This window comes from Osmia lignaria, chromosome 14 (genome assembly GCF_051020975.1).
Source record: "Osmia lignaria lignaria isolate PbOS001 chromosome 14, iyOsmLign1, whole genome shotgun sequence".
NCBI classification, from domain to species: domain Eukaryota; kingdom Metazoa; phylum Arthropoda; class Insecta; order Hymenoptera; family Megachilidae; genus Osmia; species Osmia lignaria.
In genome coordinates, this window is record NC_135045.1 from 10171878 (window position 1) to 10185900 (window position 14023).

Genomic DNA, 14023 nt, shown 5'->3' on the forward strand with positions numbered 1-14023 from the left:
GATCAGTAATTTATTAGGATCGTTCGAGCGAATTCTACGAAGGGATTTCGAAAGATGACGCATAGAATAATCCCGTTGAAGATCGGCTAGCCGTGGGATCCGAGCTACGTTTCCCCTTGCACAATCTCGACGATTAACAGGATTTAAACGGTCCAACGATGATTCTTGACCGCCGAACGCGAGGCGAATAAGGAGAAACAGTCGCGAGGATAATTCGATAGAGCGTTCGTGACCGAACGAAGACGTCCTCTCTCAAAGGATCTTGTTTGCCAAAATCAGTTGTTGAGACGGAGCAAAAAGAGGAGGCTAACGAGGATGAAGCAGTTGTTCATACGGAACGAGGATGACGCATAAGAAAGCAGGATGACTTGGCCCGCCCGTGAGGCGACGTCGAAGAAAAAGAAGGAACCGGTTAAAAAACACTCGGACGAGTATGAAAAATGAAAAAGAAAGGCAAAGGATGGACAGCAGCGGCGAGGCACGCTTGACCCGCCACTGCTCCGCGAGTTAATGAAATCCTAATTAAGACGTTGTTGAAACGAGTGGAACGATTCGCGTCTGGGAAAGCCGGGAAAAAAGAAAATAACTGGATACACCGATGGTTGGACCGAGCAATCGACCGACCACGAAAGGGTGCTCTTGGCGGGAAGAAGCTGGTAGAACGGCAGGTTTGCGCAGCGGGGTCTTTCTGTGCTAACGTTTCAAGGAGCAAAACGAAAGAGAGAAAGGGAGAGTAGCAGAAGAAGCAAAAGAGGACGATGATGAAAAGCGGAATGGCAGAGGAGAGGAAAAGAAAGAAACAAAGAATCTGAAGATGTAAAAGGGACGGAGAAAGAATGAGATCCGCGGAGAATAGGGCGAGGGACGTTCGTACGAAAGCGGAGTCATTAAAACAATTAGAGGCAAGCGTAGTTTTCTTCGCAGCGAGCGAAGAAACGAGCAACTCTACGGCTTTGGAAGGCAGCCGGCTTTGCTTTAACCGTGACGACGATACACCGAGTTCCAGGTCGTTCTTAAAGGGGCGAGCGCGTCTGCCAAGCGGAATAAAGTGCGGAAGGACGCGAGAGGGATGGGTCTAGCCGCGCGTATTAACGGCGCATTAACGGCGACTCCTCGTCACAGAGACGTAAAGTAACCTGGAATTCCCGTAATTGAGGCAGTCATTATCCCGAGGGATGCAGGTAAGTGTTACATTGAATTTAAGGAGACCGGGGAGAATTTATCTTGTTCCCAACGTGTCTCGGTTTGACGCCGGCTCGTTATTCTCCGCGAGTCGGGAGAAAGCTCTTTGTTGAAAGGAGCTGCGGTCGCTGCTTCCACGATACCGAGCTTTTTCGCCGGGTTCGATGTCTCCGAGCGAAAACTTAACCGTTTCCAGCCTCGAATAATTGAGAATGACGCACGTTTTCGTTCTTTGAAATCCAACTCTGCGATTCTACTGAATTCGTGGCGCCTTCATTTTTTTTTCCTAGAAACTTTATGCGCGTTGAAAAGAAAAAATGACCTGACTTCGTTTCGGAACAAGTTTCGCGTAGCAACGTTCAACCTTTCGTCGCCCCTTAAACGCTCAACGAGATACGCGAGATCGTGACCCAATTTTCAAACAGCCTCGTACACCCTGAAACGAGTTTCTCATCCGTGTGCACCACCCTGTGGGGAGGATCGACACCAAGTAAGTGGAGGGGTCATTACGTCAAACAGCGTAAGTAGTAAGTTATATTGAAGGAGACGGTACCGAATGAATTCCGTTCGATCCCCGCTCCGCTTATTTTTACGCGGGTTCAAGCGGACCTTCTGTCGCGCAAACGCATCGATTTTCTATCATCGGACTGAAACGTCCATTCTACAGCTGATCGAACTCTTAATTCGATTTTAAGCTATCCAATCAGTAGGAAGGATCAGAATTGTACTTTGAACGTTCTGCAACGTGTCGGTTCTCTTTCAACGCTGTCCTCGTTTGTCGAGAGGGGATCGAAAATTCTGGTAATGTCATTAGCAAATGAGAAGAAAGTAGCACATGTTAACGAGAGTACAGGGCGTGGCAAATTATTTTTGCGTTTTATATAGGTATTCGGCTTCACCTTGTACGCTTTATTCGAGAAAGGGGACCACGCCTCGCGTTCGATTTACTTTCGATCGCTTCGAGCGGCGAACATATTCGCATTTAAATTCAAGCGAACGCGCGGATAATCGGCCAGGTTAATCACGAGCCATGCGAAACACGAGTTAAACCCCCCAACGATTATTCACCATGTCTCTGCTCGATTAATCTTTCAGACTTTTCAAACGAAAGTCGATTGCTATTAATGGACTCTAATGAAGATTTTGTCCAGATATTATAACTGATTCGACCAATTCTAATTAAACTCCAGAAAATTAACCAAGATATTAACCTTTTCTACGCTGAAATATTGATTCAATTCTTTTCTGATGATCCAGCCGAGCTTCCCTCGAAATAAACTGTGGGGGTGTTAAATTTTCTACCAAGTAGCAAGTAGATGGTAGTTGAAACTGGTTTCCGTAAAATTTCCATACTGTTACGTTCGACGTCCGTCTTGATCGCGTGGAAGCTGTGGCCGGGCGGATTAAAGTATTCTCGTGTACAAGTTTCTCGTCGGCTGAAACTCGTCCGGGTGGTAATCGCGCTTTAAATTGCTCGACTGCTTCATGGCTCGGTGTGTACGCGCGCCCGGCAAGAGCGAGGCTAAGCCAGTGCAAGAATGCAACGAGATTTACAACGAGGACGCAATTCCGGCTGACGCGTTTACAACGGGGAAACGAGCCGTATTATAAAGAGGAACACGGATGTCCCGGCGTAACGCATCTTGACGGCAGGAAATTAGATCTCCGAGGATGAAATTGGTTAACCCGGACATCGCATCGTTTTTCAGAGCATAAACGACGGCGTTTCTGTAGCGGCACGCCTGGATTATAAACGTTTTAAAGGGCGGTTTTCTCCTATTTTTTTTTTTTCTTCTTGACAACCGGAAGGAAGTATCATTCAGACGGAAGACGCGATGCTACGTCGTTTTTTATCCATCGCGACAATTTCTGCAAATTTTTATGCAATTTGATTATGTTTTTGTTAGTTCCATGGTAAATATAATAGCTTCAAAATATTTCGAACGCGCGTTTAATTCACGAGCCCCTGGAATGGATTTATGAACCCTTCGTACTTCCCAGACATTCGAAATACGCTTCTATTGGAATTCAGGCTTGAAATTAAAATATCGAAGCTAATGAAAGGCGAGAAAATTCTTTCTCGATAAGGTATTCCACGATTGGATTGTAAATGTACAAACTCACCCCTGTTTCTCGATCACAATAGCAAAGGATGCTTACCTGAAACAAATAGAATTACATACTTTAATATATATTCGTTATTAAACTTGTGTTTGAATTATTTGAAATATTGAACAAAACACAACGATGTGTGTGGCACAATTTGCCACCCATATCGCAGCGAAAGAACTCTGGAGGAAATTGGTCTGGTGAAAATTATCCGGAAATAATTTTCAACGTAATACTCGGTGGTTAATTAATGCATCATTTCCTGCGATAATTGCTTCCACCGTGGCCGGCAAACTGACAAAACTGTTCGACTGTACGCTGAACGAAGTTAATATCAAATATGTTTGAGCTTACTTCTGTAGCTCAAGTCCCCGCCCCTCGTTTCCGCACCTTCCCAACAATTCCCGTGCACGTTGCTCCTCTATTCACGTTTCTAATACCGCATACCCTTCTCGACGCGAACGTGGACTAAATTAGTGGTGGCGTTGTGTCGGGACGTGTATTACACCGGGCAACGTTCCCCATGAAAGATAATCGTATGGAAACGCTTATTAAGTCATCTTTCCCGTGAAACCGGAAGTTGGACTTCTCTCATGAGAGAAGCCTGTCGATTTTCCTCTCAATTATTTTGCCAAATATTTCAGGAAAATTGAACGGTGCAATTAACCCTGCTACCGTGGTAGCTTTCAGTCTGGGAACCGTCTATCAACAGCAACGCAATCCCTCAAGGTTTCCAATCGTTCAACCTTAGCATCAAACTACATCAGAGTTGAATTCCAGAAACGACAACACACGCTCGATTAACCGGAACCGCACGATGCTGCAATTGTAACGGGTTGAACGTCGCGACGCACCCGGGAATACTCGGATGGAAACGTTTATCCGAGAATAGCCGCGTTTAACCGATCCTCGCTACGGGATCGTGCGTCACTGAAACGGCCTGTCGGATCAAATTAGGCTCTCTCTGTAAACGAGAAAACTTTTCAGCCGGAAAATAACTCAAGGACTGATACCCGAAGCAATTTCGCGACGTTCATCCTGTTTCCTATCGAGAGAAGGAGAAAAAGAAGAGGATCGATCCCGTTCTCGCCTACGTTCTGTTTATCATTTAGTAATTCGAAAGGGGGGTACGCGAGAAGCACTTTCAGGGTTGTTAAAACGCGTACGGTGTTCGCGGAACGGGCGTAACAGGGGAAAAAATAAATACGGGCACAATTCGAGTGTAATGAGAATCGTCGCCTGTATTTTCACGCTGGACGAGGGATCACGGATTTGCCGAGCGACAGAGGGGGCGAAAAAGTGGAACGAAGAAAGTTAGGGGAACGTAGAGGCCGAGACAGAGGCGAAAAGCGGAACAAAAGAGGAACAAACAGATAGAATGAGAGGAGCAGGAGAGGAGAAAGGCGAGGAACGTTTCGCGAAATTATCCTCGGTCTGCACGAGCCATCTGGTCCTGTGCAAACGCCCAGAGGGAGCATAATAGGGTAATACAGAACGGCCTACAAAACAAGCTACCGAGACATTCGGTAATTGGCCGCGGCTACCGAGATACAGAGAAACAAAGAACAACAACGTCGAGGTGAAAGAAAAAAGTGTGAAAAGCAGCGCATTGCCGAGTATGTCTTCATGCTAATATCACTGGCCGTGTCATCGTCGCTCGCATAGCCCGGATGCTCGGCGACCAGACAACCACCGCGAAGATATAATTTCCGGACAAAAAAATATTCTGCATCGTTGCCTGCGCTCGTTTGCGCCCCTACTGTCACTGATGCCAACTGTGAGAATTCGGCTGCATCGTTCGAGCAACAGGAGAGAAAAATGAGATAAAGTGAAACGATATCGCGTAATGAATGGGAAAACGTGTAAATGGCGTGGAGTACGTTAGTCTAGCTTCCCTTAGTTGAAGAGACAATGACTAATTAATACGAGGCTCGGAGACGGGGGCGTGGTAAGACGAGAATATCCTTCAGCGTGTCGTTCAAAGCGAAGAGAGCGAGTATTCGTGATGCGGGTCTAATGTCCCTAATGTTATTCGATCGCGCACAATAGGCCGGTGTCATACACTCGTTCTCCCGCTATCGATCCTCTTCGAGCTCCACTCCGACACCCTTCGTCGCATCCTCTTCCGTGGCTCTTCATCGGTCTCAGCCAGCGTTCCGGCGTAATTTTCGTGACCATGCCAGAAAGGGTGCTTACACCAGCTACCGTCATTACCGAGTAACTGTCATAAAACTCGACTAACGTGAGCGTAAGCTCGAGACCAAGCGGCATCCATCCTGATGGTAATTTCTGGCGGGGACATATGCGCATTGCAAGACGGATGAGACGTCAGCTCTCGCTCTACTCAGGGCAAAATGGATGCTTACATGCCCATAAGTTTCCTCCTAATTTCCTAACCACCCATCCCATCCCGGCAACGAATCATGTCGAGAGAAATTAACGCTCATCTTGCCAGCTTTCCTTTAATTATACCAAATAATTTACTTGTTGCTCCGTTGTTAAGTTGAAGGAAATTCCAAGTAGTAACACAGTGATATTATAGTTTTCTTCTGCTCGGCATTCAAAGCACGTGGACGAAAGCGAAAGCGGGAAAAGGGTAAACGAAAAACCGATAGAACGAAGGGGAGCCAAGCAGTCGGGGTCGGGTTAAATCGTCGACAATAGGAACGCGTCGCGATGGAAAAGGAAAGTTCCGTAAATTAATGTGGGTCAGTGTGTATCACGGCGAAGCGTGCAAACGTTTCGGTCTTCAAACGGTGATTACAGGAGCTTCAAAGATTCGATTAGCCGGATGTTGAACCGAACGCTGGGGGATAGCGAGCGTGAAATTAGAAGCACGCGATCGCAACGGCCGATTAAGTCTTGAGCCTACTGTCGGTAGCTCGATAATAACCTCCCTGTTTGCGTATCGTTCACCGTATCGTTACCCAAGGTACCATTCCTCTTTACTCCGCGTCCTTCGACAATCCGAATCCTGTCGATGCTTTTTATTATTTTTCGCTTATATCGTTGTTTCGCCTGGTCGATGACGTACGAGTATAAAAAGAATCAATTCGAATTGGAGCATTAATTGCATCGTTCGAGGCAACGTGAAAGGGTACAGGCAATTACGATGTCCCAAGAGGGAACGCAGACTAATGGGATTATTATTAATCGTACCGAGGCGAACGTTAGCCGGCTACCTAGTGGCGTTACCGAGTTTGACAAGTTGGATGAAACCGGCCGATATCGCCTCGAGAGACGAGTTGCATTTGTTTCGAGCCCCGTTTAATCGAGCCCCGATGATCCTTTATCTCGCAATCGGGAAGTAACGTAGGCGCAATAAGCCATCACTCGAACGGCATTCTCATCGATCTTATCCCTTATCATCGTACAGACGATTTAAACGTTTCGAGAGAGAAGGATATACAAGATCGATGATGCCCGGCCTGGTCGCGAAATCTCATTATAAACTTACTCCAAAGAGACAGAGAAAAGTGTACACGGTGCTGTTTTCATTCCGACGAAGTCAATATAAATTGTAGCAAAAGAGATCACCGTCGGGGATTCAATTTCCAGACGGGACAACGGGAACTCGATATTTCAGTATTCCAGAAAGAAACGGCTGCGTATACCTGACAGGCTTGCGTCGTTTCATGAAATGCAATATAACGTTAAAACATATATGCAACAATAACAACAACAACAAAAAGCGAAACACGTGCAGCTTTTTTCCCTCCGAGTTTCGACTTTGTTTTGTTTCGGCCCTTTTATCCAGCAGGCCACGAATAACGATATTACTATTCCCTCGCTACGTTTCCCTGTACACCGAAGCGAAGAGCGTACCGCGACAACGGTATTATCATCTCCGTACAACGTTATAATCAAAATACCGTTCGTCCATCGTACGCAACGAATAACACGATATTTATATGATAAGCAAACATAGAACTGCCGTTCGTTTTGAAAAGGTTGTCAATAAAACCAGCAGTCACGACAACGCTGTATACCTTTCTATCCGACTTGAAAACGCGGCTGGAATAATATTCCGTTTCACGTAGGGACCCATCCGGCCGATCGATCGATCTCATCCATAAACGATGGTCTCGCTGATCTAGCCGTGACAACGGAATGGTAACAGCACGCGTCCAGGTGAGCCATTTACCAAAGGATACGAGACCACGATCAGAGAAGCGACTCTGAGAAGTTGCAACTACCTGATCCACCCGACGCAACCGTTCTCTGACTTATGCATGCCACCGCTTCGGCCATCGGACACACGCGAAAAAACGTACGTGACCAACACGTTAGGCAGCCATGGTGTGCCAGCTGTATGGGTTAGCGTGTAACGCTCGCACGATGCGCAAAAATATGCAACAGCTAGCGTGGCCGAGGATAACAGACGAGGGAGTGAGATGGAGCCGAAGGATGCTGCGGGATAACTGCTCTGAGAATATGTATGCTCCATGCAGAGTAACGGTACCATGGAGACCGTGGATGACCCCGCCTGTGTAAATGCACGACCTGGACGGAGACGGGACCCAGGAACGGCACAATATCTCTTCCTCTCTTTTCTTCTCTTCTTCTTCTTCTTCGGTGTGTCCACCAGGTTCCTCGTCGTCGCGCGAAACACGTAACCTTCTACGAGTATGAGTACCGTACGTAGCGAAACACGCGAGCAATCGCCGCTACCCGAGGCCCTTCATGCATTACGTGCTTCAACACGGTATCGGCGTAACTCACGTGTACCAAGAATGTATCATTTTGATAATCTCGCCTCGTAGAGATGCGGACATCGACGGTGACTTGTTTCGATCGGTAGCTATGAAACTGTGCACGCTATTTCCCGGGGGAAGCATCGAGGGAAACTTTTAAATTGATTCGTTCATTTTCTCTGACTCTTATCGATTAGGAATTTTTGTATCGAAGAATACGTAATAAAGATAATTTCACGATCCAATTGTTTGTACATATGTTCTAGTCTCCTGTTTGACGAAGCTTTAGTAAAAATACCGTAATTGGGTAGGAGTGATGGAACGTTCAATATGGTAATCGTTGTTATCCTATGCAAAGCAGCAAATTGCGATGAAATTTCGGGCTTTACAGCTTTATCGATATTCAGTGAACCCTATACATATATTCCATGGAATATTAACTCGCGGTGCACGCCGGCGTATCGTATATTATACACATTTTTACGCAGACAATTTCGCTGTCTATTAACATGCAAAGCAAAGATCAAACTCAAAGCTATCGCTGTCGCTAAACATCCATCAAATCGTTTGATCCAAAAAAGCGAACGAAAAAATTGCTTGAATTTTAAATAAAACTCGACGTTTAACCGTAAATTCTGTTAACCCTTTGTTCTGTGTGTATGAAACAAGAATCAAATCAATAACACTTATTACTTTTCTTTTTATTCCATTTCATTTCTCAGTTTATTTTTTCATTTGTTTTTTGTCATATCATTATGATGTGATAACATGTGGTTTGTAATTAGTTGATAACTTTTATTTAATTACGATTAGTATATATAAGAAATAATTTATGGACGTAGATACGCGTCCATAGCAGTCAAAGGGTTAAAGCTGGGTCTTCGATCAATGCTATTTTCAGGAATTCCCATAATAGAAAATGTGTCGTGAAATTTGAGAATAAACGGATACTAGTCATTTCTTTCGCAGGTTCGTCGACTCCAAGACAAGGCCAGGAACCAGTACCAATATACCTGACCTTTGCATCGGTTCACCTAATGTCCATGCACACGGTACGCGGCAAAACACGCAACGGGCCAATCCGCTGTACACACACGACTTTGGCGTGCATCAATTTGCAGTGGAATGTCTGCTTACGGTTTTATCAATATGCAACCTTCGACCGAGCGAATGGGAACTATTTACCGTACCGATTCGTTACCCACGATGCACGTTTTCAATGTACGAACTCGTACGCGATATCTGCTTCTGATCTTCTCTCTTCTCGTTCCTCCTCCTATCTCTGACTAGCTATCAGTTATCCCGTGGATCCTTCTATGAACCCGCTGCTGTACCGTATTTTATCGGATATTAACGAGTCTCGTGTACACGACAGCGTCACGTGGCCGCTTAACCATCCGCGAGTTTAATTATCTAATGAATCAAAAAATTCGTTGCAACGGCGCGCGCTCGGGAGCCTTTTAATCACCGAAAAACGGCCGCGATCCGATGCGTTACCAGGCGAGGAACGAGCGTACAATTTAATCACTTAAACGAGATTCCACGAGGTCGCGCGACGACCTACTGCCTCGGTCCGTTTTAATTACGAGTCGACGCGACGCGAGGAAAGAGACACGCGAGTAATTACGCGCCGCTCGGATAAACTTCGGCCGCGATATCGAGAATATTCAGTGAAAACGAGAACGCGACAGAGACGGAGCGACTAAGGGTATCCAGGAAATGGTAGCAGCGTGGCAATCGTAGCGGAAAAACGTTAGTGAAAATGAAGCGGGACGAGAGAGAAGCTTGAAAGAGCGATTTTAGCAAGATGAATTAGTCGTAGGAGGAGAGGATTCCGAAAGGTTGCTTGGCTATCGAGTGGAATCAAAACACGACCAGCTACGCTGGTAAATGGCAAGCTGTCATTAAAAGGAGGGAACGCGAGCTACGCGGTGTTCCCTGTCGCCTCGAGAATCGACTAGTTCACCTTCTGCTTCGTTCGCACCTATCCCGGATTCCAATGATGACTTTGAGCGTCGACAGAAGTATTTTAAACAGAGTATTCCGGGGGGTCCAAATTATTCTCTGCTCGACTGAGTTGGCCTGACACAGATTCCTCGAACCGCGCACCGAATCGCAGAGCGTAATTTTAACCCTTTCGTTATTATTGGCGCCTAGATGCGCACGCCTAGCACTACGTAATAGGCGTCTATAAGTGCCCAACTAATTAGATCGTTAAATCAAACGTGAAGATTATTTTCAAAGTCTAATATTTGAAGAAGCCATAAACCATAATTGAGAAAGAATCCCAAGTGAATTATACGTTTATGTAAATCCTTTGTATTGCTTTCGACAGCTGAATCGCTGTAATAAGTTTTATCTTCAAAGAGATCACCCTGACTCTGACATACTGAAGCTACACTTGATCGACCACCCTAATACGTGCTCGCGGGTCGCGTCACTTCGAGGAACTGTCAAGTGGCCTTTTCATTAACCACGTTACGATTGAGCCGGGATCCTTTGTTTCGAGCGGGAAAACTATCTTAACACCTCTTGACGGGAATTAATAACGGTTCCCCTGGGAACTAAATCCTTTACCGACGAACGAACTGCGTTGGCTCGGATTAGCCGGATGACGGTGCTCGACGCGGAGCGAGAGCTCGAATGGAACGACGACGTTACAATTTCCAATGCAACGCTGCGGAAGGAAAAAAGTGGCGGCACGGAACCGGCAGAAAATCGATAGACCTTTGAGTGCCGCAGGGACGTACGTACGGCCTGGAACACGCGTTTCAAAGCGGAACGTCGTTCCTGCACGGGTGAATCGCGAGGACAAACAAAAACACATTTTCACAGATTAATATCCTCGTTGTTTGTTTGCGAGCCCGCTGATAGCCGAGAAGAGCGTGTTCACCAGCGCACGACGTAGAGACGCAAGAGGGCCGTCGACAACGTGCCAGCCCGCGCGAGCATTTATCTCCGCGCGAAAGAATCCGAGAGAAGAGCGTGGCATCGGGGATGACGCGTGGCTAATTACGGCGTCAAGAAGCTTAATTAGTCAACGAATCCAACCGACGGCGACTCGAATCCTTTGTGCGGTCGAGCGCAGAGCGCGGTGACGAGCGTCGCGACGCGACGTTCAACCGTGTCGCGTCGAGTTACGGAATCAGAACGGGCCGATCTCGGCCGAATATTCGGCGGTAACGAATGTCGCGTGACGCGCTGCCTTGGCCACGCTCTCGACCAGACTTTTAATTAAACGACTAATTAAGGGAACCCGGTAATTAATCGCCCACTCATCGGCCAACACGAAAACAGGATACGGGAACACGGTGTTGTATCGCTTACGCGTTAGTTCGCCCTCTAAACACTAGACTCTAGGGTGCGGCCACCCGTTACGAACTACAGTATTCTTTTTTTGTGACCGAGCTTTGATCGATGAACGCATTGACCGAGGGTGACTCGCGACCGGGTCCTTCGATAGCTTGAATTATGATCCGCGATATAGCTACGGCACGAAAGCGCCTTATCAGTTTCATCGTTTCCTCGGGGAACATAAATTCATCGCTCGACCTGGGGGTTTGGTCAGGGCACATTGGTTGCGTTTCACCCTCGAGTCCGATGGAATTATACAACTTCTGGATACTTGTTGAGCGAACAAGAGAAAAATCTAGATAGCCATCATTTTTTTCTGTATCGAAATGGTGTTCGTTTCAGAAAATAACCCGAACGAAGAGCTTACAGAACAATTGAATATTAGAGCACGATATTAACCGGCAAAGAGCTTTCCATTCTACGGAATAATGAAACATCGACGTAGCCGAGGTTCGCGTTTAAAATAACAAAACTCGTCCCGTTCTTTGTATAACGAAATCAATTTCTCATTTCGTTCGTAACGAAACGAGTACGGCATCGTTACAGGAAAGATGGTTTTATGAATTACGGTATCGTATTTTTCCCTCCCGTCGATCTCTGAACTTTCTCCACATAAATTGGCCATCGCCAACCGATGTACACGTTGCACCGATCGGATTCACGAACAATCAACGTGTGTCCTTTCCCTCGACACAATCCTCGATACCAGCTTCTTTCATCCGGCTCTCGAGAGAAAAAGTCTCGATAAAAAGGCTGTACCTTCTTCCAATAGTATTACGAGTACAGGCTACGAGCCAAGCCACGATCACAATCAATCCGCGAGCAATGGGGTCGCACGAGTGATGCGCTTCTGCAGACGCGCGTACTCCTTCCGGAACATATCGATCTTTCTCAGAGACCATTTCATCTATCCAATGTAAATATTAGTCATACTGCTTCTCAGATCTCTACTCTGCTCTGCTAATTGAAATAATTATCTCGCTAAATCTACCGTCGGAACTTTGATACGATTGCTAAAAATTTATTTGCGTGTTAGCAACGGCTTATTTTTAAGGATCGTCGAAGGTAATTTTAGCCCGGCGCTATTTTACTTTTGTACGATTTATGGACAGGAACTTGAACTGCGTGAAGTCTTGAAAGAGGATGGGGAGTGAGACTAAACAGTTCTGGTGACCGAAGATGGCTGATGACCACGTTGGGTCTCTCAGCTATCTGGTATCGAAGGACTGTTTGCATGTGTTGGAGAGGGGAGAAAAGGCGTTTCGTCTCGGGATCGTCTGTCAGACTCGTCAGTGGAGCTGACAACAGACGATCCCTGCTCCAGACACCTATCATACAGGAACTTCTATATTATATTCGAACTGCATGCCCCGCGACCGCTTGCGAGAACAGTGTTCACCGATCATCTCGCCGCCACCTAGCGGTCTCCGGCCTGAACTAAAGGTGTCCAGGGAGACGAAACCCTCTCTTCCCCTCCACTTAATGGCTACATATGAATGGAAAATGTTTAGAAAAGGCAAGATTCCTGAGGGATCTGGCCACGGGGTGGGGAAAGCATTGCCTTTTAGTAAAAGGAGCTTTCGTCAATGCGAAAGGACAGTCTGAATATTTCTAAGATGCGATTTTTGGAGCCCACGATCTAATCACGATTTTTCGAACCACCACGAGGATGGAAAGGCATCGTGCAGTTCCGAGTAAAGAAATTTTATAGCGTCTCGTCGAACTTGGTTATGCCGTCAGCAGGCGTAGCTAATTATGTGATACGGTGTGTTCGTTTGCTCGTTTGTCCTCTGCCTCGTTGGTTACGCTGCTTCACGGGCACCGGAACTCGGCCCGGAGCACCGCTGGACCCCCTTTGCTCTTTCTCTTTGCTCGAGTACGAAGGGAATCTCGAGGGACTTCCGTAAACTGCGTTCCGCGCTCGTTTCGCTCCGTTCGCTATTACCGTGAAGATTAAATTGTTGCGCGACGCGAGCTTTTCATCTTCAAAGGGCACTCGTCTGTTTGATGTGGCGAACCATACATAGCCGGCCCGATTGCGCCCGTCCGTCCCGTCGTGGCGCGTTCTGAAGTTAAACAGAAAAAAAGTTTCCAGGAGATGAAGGCGGACGCTGGTTGATGCGCTCGTTTCTGCTCCCTAAATAACCGCTCAGGGTGCATGCGAGAGTTTTTTCTTCGTACACGCGCGTAACCGGTACGCCCGATGTTGCTGGCTTTTATGGAGTTACGCAGTTGGAACCGAAAAGCTTCGGCTGTAAGCTATCGTGACAGTAATGAAAAGATTCTTTGTATTAGCTCCTATCCAGATAGTGTATTTACGTTACGTAGACTGACGGCTGGAGTTTATTGAAATCTTCGTGTATTAACCCTCTCATGACGATCGCAGGCTCGTTTCGATTCAGTTATAGGACTTCTTTTCATTACACGAACCAGTTTCGCAAGAAAATATCAAAGTCTCAATCGAAATTATAATTTTTTACGAGACTACTCCGGATAGCAATTTTCTTCCTCTGTGAAATATTTCTTCAATAAAGCAGAAATGACGTTTCCTTTTATTTCGAGAAAAATTTTTCTCTTTCCACGTAAACAGTTTCATATCACAAGGGGATTAGATGTCACGGATGTCAATGTAATATTTCTTACAAAGTTTTATACTTTTATTTATATTCCTTTCTATTTCCTGA

General features: G+C 46.3%; 1 protein-coding gene across 5 annotated transcripts in view; it reads right to left on the minus strand.

Moving 5' to 3' along the window:
* The window catches only part of olf413 (DBH like monooxygenase olf413), a 193860-nt gene that overhangs the window by 152538 nt on the left and 27299 nt on the right, over positions 1-14023 (minus strand). For 2 of the 5 annotated variants that reach the window (XM_076692298.1, XM_034327351.2), the window contains exon 2: positions 3307-3342. The exons of the other annotated variants lie outside the window; for them this stretch is intronic. The gene's annotated coding sequence lies outside the window, so the exon portion shown is untranslated. The remainder of the gene's footprint in view (positions 1-3306; positions 3343-14023) is intronic. 5 annotated transcript variants of the gene reach the window in all.